We start from the raw sequence: 21,826 nt of genomic DNA on the forward strand, positions 1-21,826 counted from the left end.
AAGTCTTTATTGACGATTAGTTTCCACTTCCAAACCGCAGCGTGCAGCTCTACGTCTAGAAGCTAGACCGGCGAAGCTCCATCTGAGTCTCCGCCCCCTGTACACCAGTTTAAGACTCTAGCCTTACTCCACCTCTTCCGTTGCTCTTTCCTCCTCTGGGTCCTTCTGCCCCCTGGGGTTTCCTCCTTTCTGGACTCTTCTGACGCTGACCCCCCTGATTCTTGCCCCTCCTTTCGGCGGGCTTTAGGACCTGGCTCCCTATCCGGGCTATCTGCTGTGCCGCTCGCCTGTACATTTGAACTTGGCGCGCGCGCCCAGCCGGCAACCTTCCTCTCGACCGTTTCCCCGCTCTCCGATGGGGGCGTGGTCAATCCTGACTCATCTCCTCTCGCTGGTGGTGGGAACACTGGTCCCGATGCCTGGGATTCCTCCCCCCCACTGCGCTCTGGTGGGGAAGCTGGTCCTGATTTCCAACTGCTGCTCTGGGAGTCCCCGCTGGCCCCTTCCTTCTGGGGTGTCCCCCTTGGCACCCCCCTTGCCCTGGCCATCGGCGCTCCCTTCTGCGAGTCTTCCGATTCGCTGGACAGACTCCAGGAATCCCTCGGGCCACTGTCACCCCCTACACTGCCCTCGGATTCCTCCCCCTCGCTCTCCATTTCCTCCCTCTCCTGTGCCTCTGCTCCTGAGCCCCTGACAACCAGATTCCGAGATATTTTACTTTTTTGGCAATTTTAATCCCTGTTTGAGTTTCAAGATCATTTTTTGTCTTTTCTTCCAGATTTTTGGTCATTATTTTGGTTTTTGCTCTGTTCAATTTAAAACCGGATAGTTTTCCAAATTCCTCTAGTAGTCCCACTACTTTACCAACACTCTTTTTTGGGTCTTCCAGCGACAACATAAGATCATCAGCATATGATTTCAATTTGTGTTCTTTCACTCCTATTTTTATACCCCGAATATCTTGAGTTTTCCTTATCTTATTTGTAATTATCTCTAGCACCATAATGAACAGTAACGGGGACAGAGGGCACCCCTGTCGGGTACCTTTCGCTATCTTTAACGGATCTGTCAAATTGTTATTTATGATTAGTCTAGCACTTTGTTGTGTATAAATCGTTTTAATTCCTTCCAGGAATGTGCCCTCTATCCCCGACCTTTCCAAACATTTTATCATGAAAACCCAAGACACATTATCAAATGCCTTTTCGGCGTCAACGAACATTAAAACTGCTGGAATTTCATTATGACATTCTAGATATTCAATGATGTCTATTGTATGTCTTATGTTGTCTTTAATTTGTCTATTGGGTAGAAAACCGGCCTGGTCAGTATGGATGAGATTACTCAGACACTTTTTAAGTCGGTGTGCCATTATATCGGCAAAGATCTTATAATCATTATTCAATAATGAGATCGGTCTGTAGTTCTTGATGTTAAGTTTGTCTGAATCTGGTTTCGGAATCAACGTGATGTATGCTTCTTTCCAAGATATTGGTGTTTTTCCTCCTCTTAAAATCTCATTCATTACATCACATAATACCGGTGTTATATATTCTTCTAGGGTCTTGTAATACTTAGCAGATAACCCGTCTGGGCCTGGGGCTTTCCCCAGTTTCATCCTCTTAATTGCCTCTCTAATTTCCTCTACTTTTATAGGTTTATTTAAATCGTTTCTTTCCTCTTCTGATATGTTATTTGGGCTGTTTTCTTCTAAATATTTTTCTATACTTGTTAAGTCTTCTTCCTCTATTTTATATAACTTTTCATAGAATTTAAGGAAGTTCTTTTTTATTTCGTTGGGGTCCTCTAGCACTTGCTCTTCCACTTTTATTTTGTTGATAAGACTGAGTTTTCTCCTTTTTCTCAATTGCCACGCCAGGAACCTTCCAGTTTTGTTTGCAGATTCAAAAAACTTTTGTTTCATTAACTTGATTCCCCATTCCACTTCTTGATTTATTAATATTGAGTATTGTGTTTGGAGCATCTTATATTCTTGTTTATAACCATTGTTGTTCGAATTTTTTATCATGTTTTTCTCACATATTCTCATTTTATTAATTACTTCTTCTTTTTTCTGTTCTTTGGCCTTTTTTCTTTGAATATTTTGCTGTATCAGGAGGCCTCTTAACACTGCCTTGCTAGCGTCCCACACTACATCTATGTCTGTCCCTTTATTCATATTTAGGTCAAAATAGTCTTTTATAGTAGTTTTTGCTTTTTCAATCACTTCTTCTGTTTCAAATAAGTAGTCATTCATTCTCCATCTGTATAGCCCCTGGGTGTTCCACTTTAGTTGTAGTGTTATTGGGTTATGGTCCGACAGAGTTCTGGGTTGGATCTCACAATTCACCACTCTTGTTGTTAATTCTCTTGAGATCCAGATCTGATCCAACCTACTCCAGCTCTGGTGTGGTTCAGAGAAGTGGGTGAATTGTTTTGTCGTAGGGTTTTTGTATCTCCATATATCTATTAGATCTAAATTTTCCTCAAGGTCATTGAAGGATTTTGGTAATTTCCCTTGGTTTAACTTCCTTTTTCTTACACTTCTATCTAGTTCTGGTGTCGGTACTCCATTTAAATCTCCAAGTAAGACCAATTTGTTGTTATCTAAGTCTAATAAGATTTGCTCCAATTTTTTAAAAAACTCCAGTCTATTTGAGTTTGGGGCATAAACTGTAACCACATTTATTTTTTCTCCCTGGTATTTAATTTGTACTCCTAGGATTCTTCCTTCCTCATCCTTACATATTTGCTTGGGTTCTAATTTTTCTTTCACATAAATTGCTACCCCTCTTTTCTTTTTTGAGTCTGAGTTGATAAATTCTATTCCAAGCTTCTTATTTATTAAAATATGCTTGTGTTTTTTGGCAACATGAGTTTCTTGGCAACAAATGACATCAATATTTTTTTTCTTTATAATTTTTTCAAATTTATTCCTCTTGGACTTATTGTTAAAGCCATTCACATTCCACAATATAAACTTAATGGTCATTTCAAGTTATGACTAAGTACACTTTATCCTACTTTCTGATTTAAAGTCTGGCGCTTCCCTTTCTGTTGAACTCTCTGTCTTCTCCCTCCTCCTCTTCCTCCGATCTAAAATCCTCCGTTTCCTCCTCTGACTCCCCCCCTCCTCGACTCCACCCCCTCCACTCCCCCCTGTGACCAAGTCGCCTCCTCGCTGTCCTACTTCTTCTTTACCCAGGTCTTTCTCGTATCTTCTCACGAACTTTTCTGCTTCATGAATATCTGTCAGCTTGAATTTTTTATTTTTATGATAGAAGGAAACCCCCTCTGGGAATTCCCATTTGTATTGTATTGCGTTCCTCTTCCAAACACTTGTTAACTGTCTGTATCCTTCCCTTTTGCGCAGGATCCTAATTGGAATTTCTTTAAAGATGGTGATTGGACGGTCTCCAATCATCAACTTTCTTTTAAAACTATTTCTTAATATTATATTTTTCATTTCAATGGAGTTGAATATTACTAAACAGTCTCCGGGGATTCTTTTGGACTTAAATTGTTGTGGTTTTCCTCTTATTCTAAACGCGTTCTCTATTGTATATGCTATTTGTTCTTCTTTCATCTCCAACCATTTTGCAAGTTCCTGAACTATTTTTCCTCTTATGTTTTCATTTGCTTCTTCGGCGATCCCTTTAAATTTTAAATTAAGATTTTTTTGACGCATTTCTGTCATAGCTAAATTGTCCAATAATTGGTCTTGTGTTTTATTTAATTTTTTTATTTCTTCCTTCAGCTTTTCTGTTTCCTTCTTTTGGTCCCTCAAATCTTTTTGTGTTTTTTTTATTGGAGTTTTCAATTATTTTTGATTTAACTGTCAAATCTTGTATCTTTTTCGAGAGTTCGCCTACAGCACTTTCTATTTTCCTATCAATTTGCTCCTGTATTTCTCCTAGTTTGTTTTCCATGTGTGTTTCCCTTTGCTTAAATTCCTCTTTAATCTTAAACCACAAAAAGTCTAAGTCTTTAATTTCCTCTTGTCAAGATGCTTTTCTTTCTCCCGGGGTCCCTCCAGCTTTTTTACCATTTTTCCCCGACATCCTGTGGTTTATATTTCTCTCCCCTAGAGGGCTCACAATCTGTTTTTCCCCCTTTTTTATGTTTTCCAAACCATAAACACCTTAAACTGTATTAGTTTAAAACTCTTGCCCTCCTGACCTCCTATCCTCTTTTGTTTTCTTAATATCAAGGGGGCTTCCAATACCTTATTTCAGTTTACTTACATCAATTATTCACACAATATTAACCAGTCCCACTTATATTTCCAGAAACTTTTTGTTGTTAAATATTTGCTTTGTATTAGTATATTAGTATAATTGTTTCAGAGACAGAGGGGGGATGAGCAAAAAATAAGAAAGCGTGTAAACAAAAATCGGTGTCTTTCTGTTATATTCCAGGGGGGGAAAAGAAGAAGTTGTATAGTCTCTATATATTCAGTAGTTTCAGCCACTTGTATAATCCTGTAATTTTCAGCCACTTATTTATTTAGTCCAGTTCGCGGGGGCTGTGCAAAGTTTTATTGCACTCTGGGGGCTGTGCGAAGTTTTATTGCACTCTGGAATTTCCAGTTCCAAATTCCAATGCGTCTCTTTGTTCGGTCTTGGTGAGGTGTAGTTATATCCAGGAAACCACACTGGGTGCCTCAGATGTTAGCTGTTATCCCATTGGTTGTGTTTTCAGGAGATAAGGGATCATCCTAAATTAAATGTTATGATTCCGATGATTTAGAGTTCCTCCAAAAATTGGTGAGTAGAAAATAGGTTGGATAAGTTGTTAGTTATGTTATTAAAATAAAGAGGAAAGAGAAACAGACAGTAAAACAGAGTTGGAGGGGAGGGAGGAGGGAGAGAGGGGACAGGAGAGGGGAAGGAAAAAAATATAGAGTAACCAATTTATTTTTTGACTTAACGCAAAAATGTAAATGTCATAAATGGTATAACAGAACGTGGGATAGAAGGGGGGACCAGGGGAGGGGAAAAGAATGATAATCACGAACTTATGAGCATGGTATATGTACAGTTTTGACAGAGGTAGGCTGGAGGAATATATTTTAGCTTCGTATGGTTTTTAGTTTCAGTCGTAGAGGCCTTGAGCAAACCTCCAGCGTGTCCACGAGAGCCAACAAGTTAGGGAGAGTTCTTTTTATTAATATTTCCGACGGTTTTCTCGAGCCGTTTTTTCTGTGCCCTTCTACATAGAGTTCCATAGGCAGCTCTTCTCTCCTGATCTGCAAAGCTCCATTTCAAACTGCTCTGCAGCCGTCCGTTATTTACTCTCTCTTTTTAGATTTTAGATTTAAGCCGCTCCTCTCCAAAGAGGCTGGCTGTCCAGGGTTGAGGAATGTTTCAAATTTTTACGTTCGTTACATTAGAAGTCCAAGACAGTTACTTAGTAACTCACACAGTCGGGCGGAAAGAAAAAAAACTTCCTGTCGACGCTGGAGACATTTTCTAATAGGCGCACAACACAAGATCCAGGTGTGCACGGACCATAAGAACCTGGAATATTGGAGGACTGCACGAGTCCTCAACCAAAGACAGGTGCGATGGGCACAGGAGTTTTCCAAGTTCTTTTTTTGAAATTCGCTACGTGCCGGGGAAGGAAAACGTCAGAGCAGACGCCCTCTCCCGGAAACCGGAGTACTTGGAAGGAGAGGGAGTGCCGGAACTACCACATGTGATACCGGAGGACCGATGAGTAGTGGTAGAGTGACGAGAACTAGCCGGGTTGACAAGGAATGACGAGTACGCCCAAACAAAAATCAGGGAGATCAGAGACGCAGAAGAAAATCAGGGGGGTTTTGAGGAAAAGGAAGGGGCACTGTACTATAGGGGAGCATTGTACATACCAGAAGGGGACTTGAGGAGAAGAGTACTCAAACAACTACATGACAACCCCACGGCGGGGCATTTTGGTCAACACAAAACCATGTTGCTTGTCACCAGGCAGTTCTGGTGGCCAAGGGTGAGGGAAGATGTGCGGGAATACGTACGGGGGTGCGAACGCTGCCAGCGGGCAAAAGGGGAGAAGGCAGCACCCGCAGGGTTACTGGAACCCTTACCCACCCCGGAAAGACCATGGGAGGTGGTATCCATAGATTTTATGACCGATTTACCCAAGTCCAGGGGGAAAACAGCAGTCATGGTGGTAGTTGACTTGTTGACCAAAATGTGCCATTTCATTGCTTGCTCGCATGCAGTGACGGCAGAGGAAACAGCTAGGCTGTTTGTAGATCACGTCTTCAGGTTGCATGGCGCCCCCTTGAGGGTTTTGTCCGACAGAGGAAGGCAATTTACTTCCAGATTCTGGAGGAAGCTCGTGAGCCTGCTGGACGTCGAGGTGAGCTGCTCGACGGCCAGACACCCGGAGACCAACGGACAAGCAGAAAGAGCTAATAGCATACTCCAACAGTACCTACGCTGCTACGTCAACGAAAGGGAGAACGATTGGGTGGAAAAACTAGCGCTGGCCGAATTTGCATACAATAACGCTGAACATGTGTCCACAGGGATGAGTCCGTTCATGGCCAATTACGCGTGTCACCCCAGGGCCTTCCCAGGGGAGGGGGAGGGGAGGGGGAGTGTGCCGGCGGCCGAGCAGTTTGTGGAAGAAATGGAGGCTTTACACCAACAACTTAAGGTTAACCTGGAGAGGGCGAAGGAAGCGTACAAGAGGCAGGCAGACAAGCACCACAGAGAAGGGGAGAGAATAAGGGTTGGGGACCGGGTGTGGTTGTCAACCCAAGGGCTACTGTTCAAAGGGGGTTGTAAGAAATTACGGCCAAGGCGACTGGAACCTTTCGAGGTAACACAACAGGTGAATCCTGTGGCCTTTAGACTCAACTTGCCCACCAACATGAAACTGCACCCGGTGTTCCACAGGTCATTACTCTCACCGTACCGGGAAGGGAGGGAATTTCTGGGGCGAGAAAGAGAAATCCCCATGCACCCACAGGTGGAGGAAAGGGAACTCAGTGGTCAAGCCGCGGAAATTCTCGATTCAAGGTGGAGAGGGAGACGGGTGGAATATTTGGTGTCTTGGGAGGGGGAGCCCGAGTCGGAAAACACTTGGGTTCCTGCAGAAGAGATCAAGGATGAGTATCTGCAGGAGGAGTTTCATCGCAGGTTCCCAAGGAAGCCGAAACCACTAGGGAGGTTCTGGGAGGAGCAATTTGGCACCACGGATGATGAAGAAGAGTTTATGGGATTTCCAGCCTCCGAAGATGAGGAAGGGGGGGTATCCGAGGGAGAGGAATCCGACTGGGGAGATTGGGCAGCGGAAAGAGACAGCAGCAGGTGGAGAGCGGTGTTTGAATCATCTGAGGAAGGGGATAGTTCCTTCCAGGGATTCCCCGCATCACCGTCCAAGGAACGGACGGGGGGAGAGGAGGGCCCTGGGGGGGAGGTGGATGTCAGGGAACTGCCATCGGAGCCAAGAGGAGAGGTAAGGCTCCCCAATGATGCCGGAGAGGGAACTAGCAAGGAGAGAGGGAGAGCTTCCGCTGGGGAAGGAAATCAAGGTGACACCAGGAAGAAAGGGGAGGCTGAGAGTACTTCGGAGGGAAGGCTCCGAGACTCTTCCAGTGAGATCAGCGGGGAGAGCACGGTGTTGGAATTCTGCCTGGGTCAGAGGAATGTGCCACAGCGTAGGCACCGGCAGATATTCCTTGTCGACCTCCCTGCTGCGCCACTCTGCTGATAAGCAGGCGAGGTCTCGGCGATTCATCTCAGATGTGTGAGAGGAACACACCGTTCTTCCTCTCTCCCCTTTGGTGTCCCCCAGGGAGGGGAAAGATTCAGACAGAAATCTATTTACATCCTTTATTTCTGTCTCTTTACATCAGTACAGAGAAACATGTCTGCACTCCACAGCAGTAAGAATAAACTCCACCCATGCACTTCCAGTACGGGTCATCTGACACACACACTGAGCTAACATCCGGTGCTCAGTACAGAATGGACTGCCCCTTTGTTCCCATGGCAACAGTCACAAACATCCTGTTTGGCTTTCCAGCCACAAGCAGCTGACTGAGCTGCTAGAGCCTTTGCTTGCTGCAGCTTTGGTGCTTTATGGTAACATACTCCCCCTAAAGTATCAATGCGTGCTGCGAGCAAAGCGTCATCCAGAGAAGAAAACAAACAGTTGTTATACTTATAACATTCCCCTGTTGTTTCAGTTCCACCCTTGGAACTACCCACCACTGGTTTTACCAATGTACCTCTCTGGTTGTGTGACTTCCAAGGAATGAGTGCTTCTGCATTACCTTGGTTAACAACTTTCTGTTGTGCCTTTGTCTCTGACTCAGACACAGCTTCAATTTGTCCTTGGTCGTTTACAACAGCAACGCATGCAATAGCTAGGTTGGCAAATTCCTTTGAATACCTCTTGGGTGGTACACCCTTCGTTGCTCTCTCAGACCTACGTAAGAGTTGCTGCTCTTCTTTGCTTTCTGGTTCAACCTTTGAACTCTCTGGAGAACCAGTACTAAGCTTAATCAGTGGTTCATCCTCCTCTTCTGAGGGTCTTGTCATTATGTGAGATTTCCTCTCAATGACTGTGTCAACTGAGCTCCCTGAGCTATCGCTGTCATCATCAGTACTACTGAACTCAATAAGATCAAACTCATCATCATCATCATCATCAGAATCATCTGCAGTGAGAAATGTGTGATCAATCACTCTCTCCTGTTCAGGAGCACTCTCTAGAAATTTTGTGAGAATCACCTGACCAGATTCAGACAAAATTACTCTGTAGAGACCCTTTTCATAACCCACAAAAATGCCTCTGGCATTCTTTACCCCACCTGGAGTTTCTGTTCTCACATGAGACCCAAAAACCTTGAAATGGGCAACTGAAGGTTTTCTATGGAACAGTTTCTCAAACGGAGAACATCCCAACTCTTTTGAAACCTTTCTCAACCACGGGTGCAGAATGCCGCAGCGAGACTCCTTACGGGGTCTTCGCTTAGAGATCACATTCATCCGGTGCTATACCAGCTGCACTGGCTCCCGGTGGAGTACAGGATCAGGTTTAAGGTGCTGGTTTTAACCTTCAAAGCCCTATACGGCCTAGGGCCCTCGTACCTACGGGACCGCCTCTCCTGGTATGCCCCACAGAGGAACTTACGGTCTTCAAACAAAAACACCTTGAAGGTCCCAGGCCACAGAGAGGTTAGGCTGGCCTCAACTAGAGCCAGGGCCTTTTCGGCTGCGGCTCCAACCTGGTGGAATGCTCTGTCACAAGAGACAAGGGCCCTGCAGGACTTGACATCTTTCCGTAGGGCCTGCAAGACAGAGCTGTTCCGCCAGGCCTTTGGTTAGGGCGCAGCCTGACGCCCTCCTTTGGCAACCTTTACAAAACTTTATGGCTGCCATCAATCTTGATTTTAATTAATTTTTATAATGTTTTTATAATGTCGCACTATTTTGGTGTTGTTAGCCGCCCTGAGCCCGGCTTCGGCTGGGGAGGGCGGGATATAAATAAAATTTATTATTATTATTATTATTATTATTATTATTATTATTATTATTATTATTATTATAACAAAATGACATTAGCGACTCCGCCCAGAATTCATTTGGCAGATGCGAACTAAGCAATTGCGCATGCATTCCCTTTTGCAATTCTTTGTTCACCCTAACACAGACACATCTTTTCCAAGATTCTTCGGAACTAGCAATTTTGTGTCTTATCCCTTTCTTCTTCAGGAACCTCTGGAAATCCTGTGAAAGAAAAATTGGCATCTTATCTGTGCAAAGACAATCTATGTCAGCATCATGCATATTTTTAACTTTGTCACAAAACTCTTTAAACCTTTCTAAGGCTTCTTTAGGTCTCTTCAAAACATAAATCCAGACATAATTTGTGAAAGAATCCACACACACAAGGTAATATTTTGCATTGCCTCTAGATGGTGCTAGAGGACCAATCACATCAGCATACACCCGCTGAAATTCTCTGTCGACCCTCGAGGTCACCTTCTTGGTGTTCTTCTTGGTCAGACCTGCAAAAGAGATCATGTTAGAATCACAAGAATTACATTCCATGTAATCACTTTGATCAAAAGTCAACAAATATAGTCCATCTTTCTCTTTGGCAGAAAGATACAACTCTCCATCTTTGTAGATCTCGCAGTTCTCATCATCATAGGACAGTTTTAGTCCCTTCTTGGCAATCTGCGAAACGCTGAGCAGATTGAACTTCAACTCTGGAACCAAGTAAACATCGCTTATAGTCAAGTTCAGACTTTCAAGGTACACAGTTCCAATCCCCGTCGCTTCCAACTTCTGACCGTTGGCTTGTTGCACAGCGAAGCTTTGCTTCTTAAACGTCGAAAATAGCTGTCTGTTCGGGGACATATGAACCGTGGCGCCCGTGTCTATGACAAAAGCGTTCTCCACTTTTGGCGTGGTTCCTTTCGACATCAAAGCCTTTGCAGTCTTTGCCTTTGGGATGGTATGACCTTTGCCTGACGCCTCAGACTTTGTAGAGCTCGCCTTGGCTCCTTTGTGCTGACGTGGCTTCTTGCAGTACCGCTGAAGATGCCCAGTCTGGCCACAATTGTAACATCGGACAACGTTTAAAGCTACAGCATTTTCTCCAGTAGCAACAGCAGTGGGGGCGTTAGAACTCCGTTCTTCCCTCCCCCTGTCCTTGACCTCCAGGGCAGCAAGTCTGTAATGTTCATTCAGAACCACAGCAAAGACCCTCTCCGAAGTTAACTGCGCCGCCGGTAGCGAACCAAGCTGACTGGCAACGGATTTGTAAGTCCGATTCAGGCTGTTTATCACCATGAAGCAAAACACTTCCTCCTGCAGACGGAAATTACGTTCCACCATCTGTTGACGCAGATATTTCATTTCCGTCAGGTGCGCTTGAACATCTCCATCAGGCGCAAGCCTCAGATTGGTCAGCTTCTCAAAATACAGCAACGCTGAAGAACCTGCATCTCTCTGATGTGTCCTTCTCAGCGTGTCCCAAACCTCTTTCGCGTGCTCTAAATCCTGAATATGCACAAGCTGCGAGTCTGACACACACAGAATTATAGCCGTTCTGGCCTTCACATTCTGTGACTCCCAAGCACGTGTTGGTGCTGCAGGGTGTTAGAGGACATTCGGCACAGAAACATGTGTGTATACCTTTAAGAAGTTTCTGGGATTAATTGGCTGCAGGTGACCGTTGCTATAAAGGAAAAAAGCTGAGTTTTGTTGCCTTGCCTGCAGGAATAACATCCACCAGAGCTTGTGTTTATTTGTTTAGTAATAAAGTCTTCGTTTTTCCGTTTGGTGTTTTTACACCTATGTCTCCTGGAGTCACTCTGTCCTCTGCCACCGGCTGGCATCCCCCTCCAATAGGTTATGGGCCCAGTCCCCAGTCTTGAGTGGGCAGAGACAGAGCGTGAAAAGAACCCAGAGACTGGAAGCAACTCTGCGTTTCTCAAGCAGCTGGCTGTGTGAAGGCATCAGCAGGGAGTGTCTGTTTGGGACCAGGAGCCGAACGTTTCTTCAAGCCACGTGTGAGTAAGAACTGAGTGGAAAGCTGAAGGCTGGGTGGTGCCATGGCTGGACTTGGAGCTGGAGCTCAAGGGGGAGCTTCCTATTTTCCAGTAGAGAAACTGGGAGAGTCCAATTATATGTCATGGAGTTTACAGATGCAGGCGTTTTTAAAGAAAGAACAATGTTGGACTGCAATTGTTAACCCTCCTGTAAAAGAGGAGGATGAAGAAGTAGATGAAGCAGACCAAAGGCTGGAGGACAAAGCCTATGCCAATTTAATTCTGAGTTTAGAGAAGTCTCAGTTATCTCATGTGCGAGACCTTGAAACAGCAAGTGAGATTTGGCAAGCACTGAGAGCAATACATATTAGAGACACTGCTGGCAGCAAAATTACTCTAATGAGAGCTCTGTACCGAGCCAGACTAAGTGAGGGTGAATGTGTTTCAACACATCTTCAAAGAATGAGTGATTTATTTTCACAGTTAAATGAACTTGGGGAACATTTTTCTGAACAGAGAAAAGTTTATATTGTGCTGTCTTCACTTCCTGAGTCATGGGACAATTTAGTGATGACTCTGGAAGCAATCCCAGAAAGCCAATTAACAATGCATTTCTTAACTGGCCGTTTGCTTGATGAGGAGGAAAGACGCCATGAGAGGAAGGCCACAACCCCTCACCGTAACTCCAGAAATGGGAGGCAGTCCAGTAAAAGATATGCAACTGATGAGGAGCGGCATCCTAAAGAGGTTGTAGACCACAGAGAGGAAGCAGCGTTCACAGTTAGAAGATGCTATCGTTGTGGGTCAACCAAGCATTTAGTACGACAGTGCACTGTGTCTGTGGGAGAAAATACAAGACAAGGGCGGCCTGCGTTTGCTGGGAAGCGAGGAAACAGGAAGAATCGAATCCAGTATGTTTCTGCAGCAGTTCGAGGCACCAGTCACGACGTTGGACAAGACTGGATTTTAGACTCAGCAGCAACAAACATTTTTGTCAAGTCTGCACAAACCCTTGTAGAAAAGCAGCCTTGTAAATCTGTAAATGTAGTACTAGCTGATGGAACAGCGCATGAGTCAGCTGGAAAGGGTAGTGTGAATATCAACTGTTTAAGTACCAAGTTTACCAATGTTTTATGTGTACCAAGCTTAGAAAATAATTTGCTTTCAGTTACAAGTCTTGTTAAGCAGGGATTTAAAGTAACCTTTTCTGGTTCAGGCTGTAGAATAGAGAAAGCTGGAAAAGTGGTTACAGCGTCGCTACAAAATGGTTTGTTTGTTTTGAAAGACCAGCTAGTAAGTGAGTCTGGGGCATGTGTTAAAGCCTGTAATAGAGCCTTGCATGATGAGTGCCAGCATCTGTGGCATCGTCGTTTGGGGCATGCCAATTTCCGCAGTATTGCAAAAATGCCAGAATTAAGCAAGGGAATTAAAATGAAAAAATGTTCAGTTTTTCTAGACTGCAATACCTGCAAGGAGTCTAAAAGTAAGCGAGGGTCTTACCCTGAAAGTACTAGAATTAGCAAGAGGCCATTTGCTTTAGTACATTCAGACCTTTGTGGGCCATTTGCAGAGTCTGAAGGAGGAGCAAAGTTTTTTTTGGTTCTTGTGGATGATTATAGCCGGTATACTTGGGTATATTTGTTAAAACACAAAAGTGAAACTGGTCAACTGATTAAGAATTGGATCAACTATATAGAAAGGCAGTTTCCTTACAAAGTTACCCAGTTACAAAGTGACCGTGGAGGCGAGTTCATGTCTGAAGCCCTCCAAGTTTGGTTGAAAAAGCGTGGTATTTGTCACCGTAAATCGTGTCCTTTTTCACCTGAAGAAAATTCAGTTGCAGAACGCAAGATAAGATCTTTACAAACAATGTTAGATTCAATGCTATGTGATTCTGGCCTATCCAGGAAGTATTGGGGAGAAGGAATTCTGTGTGCTAACTACATACAGAACAGATTGTTTCATTCTACCATAAACAACACCCCTCATTTTTTGCTTTATGGAAAAAAACCCTTTTTGGACCATGTTAAAACTTTTGGTTGCTGGGCTTGGGTTCACATCCCAAAAGGACAGAGAAGGAAAGGTGAGCCCAAGGCAAAGAAACTTAGGTTTGTTGGCTATCAAACTTGGTCAAAGGGGTATCGTTTTGCACTAGGGCGTGGCAGAGTTGTAATATCAAGACATGCAGAGTTTTGTGAGCAAGATGGTTGGGTTCGTTTACATGGAAATTCAGAAGTTATGTTATATTCTGATAATACAGATAAATTTGTGAAATCTGAGGAAGATAAGCCACAAATTAAAGAAAGTTCTGAAAGTGACAGTGATGAGGATTCAGGGGATGAGGATCCCAGTACACAATCTCCTAAAGCTGAACCAATTTCTCCTGAGCAGGATGAATCAGAAGGGCAAGATAGTTCAGAGGGGGAGAGTGTTCAAGTTAGAAGGTCACAAAGAAGCAATAAGGGGGTACCTCCAGAAAGGTTTACTATACAAGAAGCTAAAACTGTTGATGTGAAAAAGGAACCTCGTGATTATGAGGAAGTTTTAAAGTTACCACACCAGGAAATAGTAAGGTGGAAAAATGCAATGAAAGCAGAAATGAAATCTTTAGCAGAACACGATGTCTTTACCATTGAGCCATTGCCAGAAGGAAAAAAGGCAGTGGGCTGTAGATGGGTGTATAAAATAAAACACTTGGCAGGTGGTGATGTTAAGTACAAAGCCAGACTGGTAGCACAAGGCTTTACTCAAAGAAAAGGTGAAAGCTTTGATGAAACCTTTTCTCCTACTGCAAGGAGTGAAAGTGTACGCTTATTGTTAGCTCTTGCAGCACAACGTGGGTTTAAGGTAAACCATTTTGATATTGAAACAGCTTATCTTAACGCAAATCTGCAAGAAGAAATTTTTATGAATCAAGCGCCAGGTTTTGAGGCAGGAGAACAGAATTCTGTATATAGGCTGAACAAAGCAATTTATGGGCTCAAACAGTCAGCTAGAAATTGGAACGAATGTCTTGATAATGCTTTAAAAAATCTTGGTTTTAAAAGAAGCTTAGCTGATAACTGCTTATACACTAAAGGAAAGGGTGATAAACAAGAATTGTGTTTGTGTTATGTTGATGATTTGCTTTACTCTACAAAAGGTGACAAGCAAGTGAAAAAATTTGCAGAACAACTAAGAAAGGAATTTAAAGTAAGAGATTTGGGGCCAGTAAAAAATTATCTCGGTTTAGAAATTCAAAGAACAAACGATGGAAGTTTTTTGTTGAGTCAAAAAGACAAAATAGTGGAGTTACTTGAAAGAAACAATATGCAAAACTGCAAGGGAATAAAAACCCCAATGGAAATAGGTTTTTTCAAAAATGAAGAAAAATGCACAGAACCTGTAAATCCTGAAATGTACCATTCAATAATTGGAAGTTTATTATACATTTCATTGTGGAGCAGACCAGATTTGAGTTATGCAATTGGAATACTAAGCAGACTAGTAAGCTGTCCTACAGAAAATGCCTGGAAAGGTTTAAAACGTATTTTCCGGTATCTAAAGCAAACACTTGATTATTGTTTAAAATTACCATCTTCAGGGTCCACAAAATTGCAGTGTTACGTGGACAGCGATTGGGCCAACCTGCCTGATAAAAAATCAATTTCTGGAATGGTATTTCAATTTGGAGATTCTTTAGTAGGATGGAAATCCAAAAAACAAACTATAGTGGCCACATCATCAACTGAAGCCGAATACTGTGCATTGTCGGAATTATGTAATGAAGTAAAATTTTATGTTCAGATCCTCAAGGATATAGACGTAGAGTGTAATTATCCTATTCAAGTTATGGAAGATAATCAAGCCGTAATAACCTTGTCTGGATCTGACCTGTTTAGAAACAAATCAAAGCATTTAGAAATTAAATACCAAAATGTAGCTGAAAATGTAAAACAGAACCAGATAATGCTGAAGTATTGTGAAAGTACACAAAATGTGGCGGATGTATTTACAAAAGCGTTAACCCTTGAAAAACATACACGACTGGTAACAAAGTTGGGAGTTGCAGTGTGTGATATGTAAATATGTTCTTTTCTGTTTAAAATACTATTGTTTCTGTTTGAATGAGAGGGGGTGTTAGAGGACATTCGGCACAGAAACATGTGTGTATACCTTTAAGAAGTTTCTGGGATTAATTGGCTGCAGGTGACCGTTGCTATAAAGGAAAAAAGCTGAGTTTTGTTGCCTTGCCTGCAGGAATAACATCCACCAGAGCTTGTGTTTATTTGTTTAGTAATAAAGTCTTCGTTTTTCCGTTTGGTGTTTTTACACCTATGTCTCCTGGAGTCACTCTGTCCTCTGCCACCGGCTGGCATCCCCCTCCAATACAGGGATGGGGTTCTCAATCACCTGAAACAGTCTCTGATTCTGCAACAGGGCCTTCATCTTAATAGACCAAGATGCATAATTGTCATTGGTCAGGAGGGGTGGAGAAGGCAAGCCTCCGCCCTTCTTAGCATCCATTTTTGAGTCCTTGCATTAACTCTCAAACACAAGCCTCTAAAATCCAAAAGCTTGTTTGTTTGCACTCTTGTGCACCTGGCAGCTCTTAACGCTAGCTGCTTTGGAAAGTCCCTTTCCAAAGGGACTTCATGAGAGCCTAGTCACAACAAACTTTGTTTTTGCCTCTCTGAGGCATAGCCTGACTGTCCAGCCCTCTCGAGTAACTTTCCACTTGACTGGCGGGCGTTGCTTAGCAACAGTGCATTTCTTCCCTTGTACAGGAAACCACAAGAATCTCTGGAATGCAAGCCTCTTCCCACTCGGAGCTGTTTTTCCCAAACGCTGCTCCCCGTGAAGCAGAGAATAACTCAATCTGTGTTCACTCTTTTAAGCCCGAAAATCTCATACCTTGGGCTCCGTGGCTTTGGCTGTCAGCTTCTTCTGGTCAGCTTCTGGCTGCAGAGGATCAGCTTTCTCACCTCAGGCTTCCATGGAGTGATGAAAACAGCAGCTCTGCTACTCTTTTTGCAGACTTCCATGGATCGAGGAAACCAGCAACCGGCATCTGCTACCACTGTTGGAATTCTGCCTGGGTCAGAGGAATGTGCCGCAACGTAGCCACCGGCAGATATTCCTTGTCGACCTCCCCGCTGCGCCACTCTGCTGATAAGCAGGCGAGGTCTCGGCGATTCATCTCAGATGTGTGAGAGGAACACACCGTTCTTCCTCTCTCCCCTTTGGTGTCCCCCAGGGAGGGGAAAGATTCAGACAGAAATCTATTTACATCCTTTATTTCTGTCTCTTTACATCAGTACAGAGAAACATGTCTGCACTCCACAGCAGTAAGAATAAACTCCACCCATGTACTTCCAGTACGGGTCATCTGACACACACACTGAGCTAACATCCGGTGCTCAGTACAGAATGGACTGCCCCTTTGTTCTCATGGCAACAGTCACAAACATCCTGTTTGGCTTTCCAGCCACAAGCAGCTGACTGAGCTGCTAGAGCCTTTGCTTGCTGCAGCTTTGGTGCTTTATGGTAACACAGAGGACCTCCGCTTGGCACGCCTACGCTGCGCAGAAAGCTTCCGCGCAGAGACTAGGCGGACTTGGAGTCAAGGAATTTTTATGTTGGAAGAAATTCAGGAAACGCCCACTGACGGATTCTGCCAGTGACTGAGACAGTCGCGTTGTAAGGGCTGTCAAGCCAGGGAAAGCTTTAGCCATACAACCAGCTTGGAGCAGTTTGTGGCTTACGCACAAGCAACCCCGATTCCCATTACAATAAGGTATGGGGAAAATACAAAAGATATTTGGAACAGAAAACCCCAAGATGGAACTCTCCACTAGAAGCAATCGCTGTTAAAAAAAGGAACATCAAAGAGAACTGGATAACGTATAACACAATATTAAGGGGGGAGGAAGAGGGTCAAATAATATTGATAAGTTATGAGAAAATAAAAGATCACTTTTCTAGTTGGCTAGATTACGTCCAGGTGAATGAAGTGTTCAGACAGGATAAGCAGATAGGTTTTGAAAAGGAGCCTTCAAGATTTGATAGAGAACTACTGAATAGTAAAACCAAAATAATCGCAAAAATCTATAGACTTCTTTTAGACTACAAAGTAATGGATGAGGAGATTAAGGCTTCAATGATAAAGTGGGCCCAAGATGTGGGCCGTCCAATTATGCTAAAAGATGGGGAAAACGGATGGAATGTAAATTTCAAATTTACAGCCAGCTATAATATAAGAGAGAACATGATGAAAATGGCTCCTTCCAGATAGAGAGCCAGAATCAGAGAATCAGAATCAGAGTCAGAACCAGATCTTCGGTAAAGATGTGGTCTGGTCTTAGCGCAACTGCTCCTCCCACCCGCGATAACAGAGATTGGGTGTTCCAATACATCCCCCCGTAGGGAACCTGCCCCAGCCATTCTGTTGGCTGAGGCCCCCTCCCAGGCAGCCCTGACCCTTTCCCCTTAAAAAGCAAAATACAAACTATACAATATCCTAAAAAAATAGTAAAAGAAAAACAAAGCAAGAAACAATTATGCTAAACTTAAAATAATCCCCGCCCCAACTAAACATTTGTCCCACCCCAGAAAGAAAATAACAACAACAACAACAAACCACCGTTTGTGGTGCAACAGAGACACAGCCAGAGACAGAGCGAGACCCTGAATCAGTGCCATAACCAAGCCCTCATTCAGAACCAGAGCCTGAAAAAGAGCCACAGCCCGAACCAGAGCAACAGCCACAGCCACAGCCTAGAGCCACAGCCTGAGTCTACAACAGTACTTGATACAGTGCCGGAGCTGGAGCCAGAGCCAGAGACACAGCCAGAGCCAGAGCAAAACCCTAATTCAGAACCAGAGCCTGAAAAAGAGCCAGACCCTGAAATATAGCTGGGTCAGAGGCAGAGGAAGAGCCATCATGAGACCCTGAATCAGAGTCAGAACCAGATCTTCATTCAGAACCAGACCCTGAAAGAGAGCCAGAGCCACAGCCAGAGCCACAGCCTGAGTCTGAAATAGTGCTTGATAGAGTGCTGGATCCTGAAACAGAGACACTGTCTGAAACTGAGCCTGACGCTTAAACGTAGCCAGGGGCAGAGGTTCAGCAACTTCTACCGGAAGTTCATCAGGAACTTCGCCCACTTGACAGCGCCTATCACAGATTGTCTCAGTAGCAAAAAGAAGTTCGTCTGGACAGAAAGTGCCCAGCAATCCTTCGAAAGGCTGAAGAAGGCGTTCGCTTTGGAAGAGCAGCTCCTGCACGTGGATCTGCAGAAGCCAATGAGGCTGGAGACCGACGCGTCAGACCGGGCCATCGGAGCGGTACTGTTGCAGCCGGGGCCCCAGCAGAGCTGGAGGCCGTGCGCCTTTTTCTCGAGGAAGCTGAGCAAGTCGGAGCAAAACTACACGGTGTATGACCGCGAACTGCTTGCAATTTATGCAGCATTTCGACGATGGAGACATCTGCTAATAGGGGCGCAGCACGAGATCCAGGTGTGTACGGATCACAAGAACTTGGAATACTGGAGGACTGCGCGAGTACTCAACCAGAGACAGATTCGATGGGCACAGGAGTTCTCCAAGTTTTTCTTCGAGATCCGGTACGTGCCGGGGGAGGAGAACGTAAGAGCAGATGCTCTCTCCCGGAAGCCGGAGTACATGGAAGGAGAGAGACCGCCGGAAGTCAGACACGTGTTCCCCGAGAACCGATGGGTGTGTGGGGGGGGGGAGTGTTGGTTGGGAAACGAGAACTAGCCGGGCTTACTAGAAACGACGAATTCGCTCAAACAAAAATCAGGGAACTCCGGAACGGAAGGGAAAACCAGGGAGGGTTTGAGGAAAAGGAAGGGGTACTGTACTACAAGGGAGCGCTGTACGTACCGGGGGAGACCTTGAGGAGAAGGGTACTCAAACAACTCCACGACAACCCAACAGCGGGACATTTTGGTCAACACAAAACCATGTTGCTTGTCACCAGGCAGTTCTGGTGGCCAAGGGTAAGGGAAGATGTACGGGAATATGTACGGGGGTGCGACCGCTGCCAGAGGGCAAAGGGGGAGAGGGCTGCACCCGCAGGGTTACTGGAACCCTTACCCACGCCGGGAAGACCCTGGGAGGTGGTATCCATAGATTTTATGACAGATTTGCCCAAATCAAGGGGGAAGACAGCAGTCATGGTAGTAGTCGATCTGCTAACAAAAATGTGCCATTTCATAGCTTGCTCGCATGCGGTAACGGCAGAGGAAACAGCCAGGTTGTTTGTAGATCACATCTTCAGGCTGCATGGGGCTCCCTTGAGGGTCATCTCGGATCGCGGGAAACAATTTACTTCCCGGTTCTGGAGGAAGCTCATGGGCTTGCTACAGGTCGAGGTGGGCTTCCACGGGAATGAGCCTGTTCATGGCCAATTATGGGTGTCACCCCAGGGCCTTCCCGGGGAGGGGGGAGGAAGGGGGGAGCGTACCTGCGGCAGAGCAGTTTGTGGAAGAAATGGAGGCCTTGCACCAGCAACTTAAGATGAACTTGGAACGGGCCAAGGAAATTTACAAGAGGCAGGCAGACAAGCACCGTCGGGAAGGGGAGACCATAAGGGTGGGAGACCGGGTGTGGTTGTCAACCCAAGGGTTACCCTTGTAGGGGGGGTGTAAGAAGTTGCAGCCAAGGCGGCTGGGACGTTTTGAGGTAACACAGCAGGTGAACCCCGTGGCATTCAAGCTCAAGTTGCCTGACAGCATGAAAATACACCCGGTGTTCCATAGGTCCCTACTCTCACCGTACAGGGACGGGCGGGAATTCCCGGGGCGAGAGGGAGAAGTCACCACACACCCGCAGGTAGAGGAGAGGGAACACCACAACCAAGCCACGGAAATACTCGATTCAAGATGGTGAGGGCGCCAGGTGGAGTACTTGGTAGCTTGGGAGGGAGAACCCGAGTCAGAAAACACGTGGGTTCCAGCGGAGGCTATCAATGATGGGTATCTTGCGGAGGAGTTCCACAGCCTGTTCCCAGATAAACCTAAACCACTAGCGAGATTCTGGGAGGAGCAATTTGGAACCACAGATGATGAAGAGGATTTTGTGGGTTTTCCTGCCTCCGAAGAGGAGGGAGGAGAGGCGTCAGAGGAATCGGACTGGGAGGGCCACCCGGCGGGAAGAGATCGGAGCGGGTGGGAAGCGGAGTTTGAATCATCAGGGGATGGCGACAGCTCCTTCCAGGGATTCCCCGCAACGTCGGCTGAGGAAAAGGACGTAGTTGGGTCAAAAGGTCCTGCCGGGGGTGGAGGGAGTCCTGGGGAGGGTGGATGTCAGTGAACTGACATCGGAGCCAGAAGTGGAGGCAGGGCTCCCAAGCGCAACCCCATATAACCATTAAACACAATATTAAGGGGGGAGGAGGAGGGTCAACTAATATTGATAAGTTATGAGAAAATAAAAGATAACTTTTCTAGTAGGCTAGATTACTTCCAGGTGAATGAAGTGTTCAGACAGGATAAGCAGATAGGTTTTGAAAAGGAGCCTTCAAGATTTGAAAGAGAACTACTGAATAGTAAAACCAAAATAATCGCAAGAATGTATAGACTTCTTTTAGACTACGAAGTAATCTAAGAGCAGAGTCAGAGTGAGACCATGAGCCTGAGCCTGAGCCTGAGCCTGAGCCTGAGCCAGAGCCAGAGCCAGAGCCAGAGCCTGAGCCAGAGCCAGAGCCAGAGCCAGAGCCAGAGCCAGAGCCAGAGCCAGAGCCAGAGCCAGAGCCAGAGCCAGAGCCAGAGCCAGAGCCAGAGCCAGAGCCAGAGCCAGAGCCAGAGCCAGAGATAGGGCTTGATACAGAATCAGAATCAGAATCAGGGCCAGGGCCAGATACAGGGCTTGATACAGGGCCAGGGCCAGATACAGGGCTTGATACAGGGCCGGAGCGCAAAACATAGCTGCAGCCACAGCCTAGAGCCACAGCCTGAGTCTGCAACAGTACTTGATACAGTGCCGGAGCTGGAGCTGGAGCCAGAGCCAGAGACACAGCCAGAGCCAGAACAAAACCCTAATTCAGAACCAGAGCCTGAAAGAGAGCCAGACCCTGAAACAGTGCTTGATAGAGTGCCAGAGCCTGAAACAGAGGCAGAGGCAGATACAGGGCTTGAAACAGCGTCGGAGACTGAGACAAAGCCTAATAAAGAGCAGAAGCCTGAGCCTGAGCCTGAAACAGTGCTTGATACAGTGCCAGAGCCTGAAACAGAACCAGAGCCACAGCTACAGCCATAGCGCCACAGCCTGAGTCTGCAACAGTGGTTGATACAGCGCCAGAGCCTGAAA

This window comes from Podarcis melisellensis (assembly GCF_964234715.1).
Source record: "Podarcis melisellensis genome assembly, chromosome: W".
NCBI classification, from domain to species: domain Eukaryota; kingdom Metazoa; phylum Chordata; class Lepidosauria; order Squamata; family Lacertidae; genus Podarcis; species Podarcis melisellensis.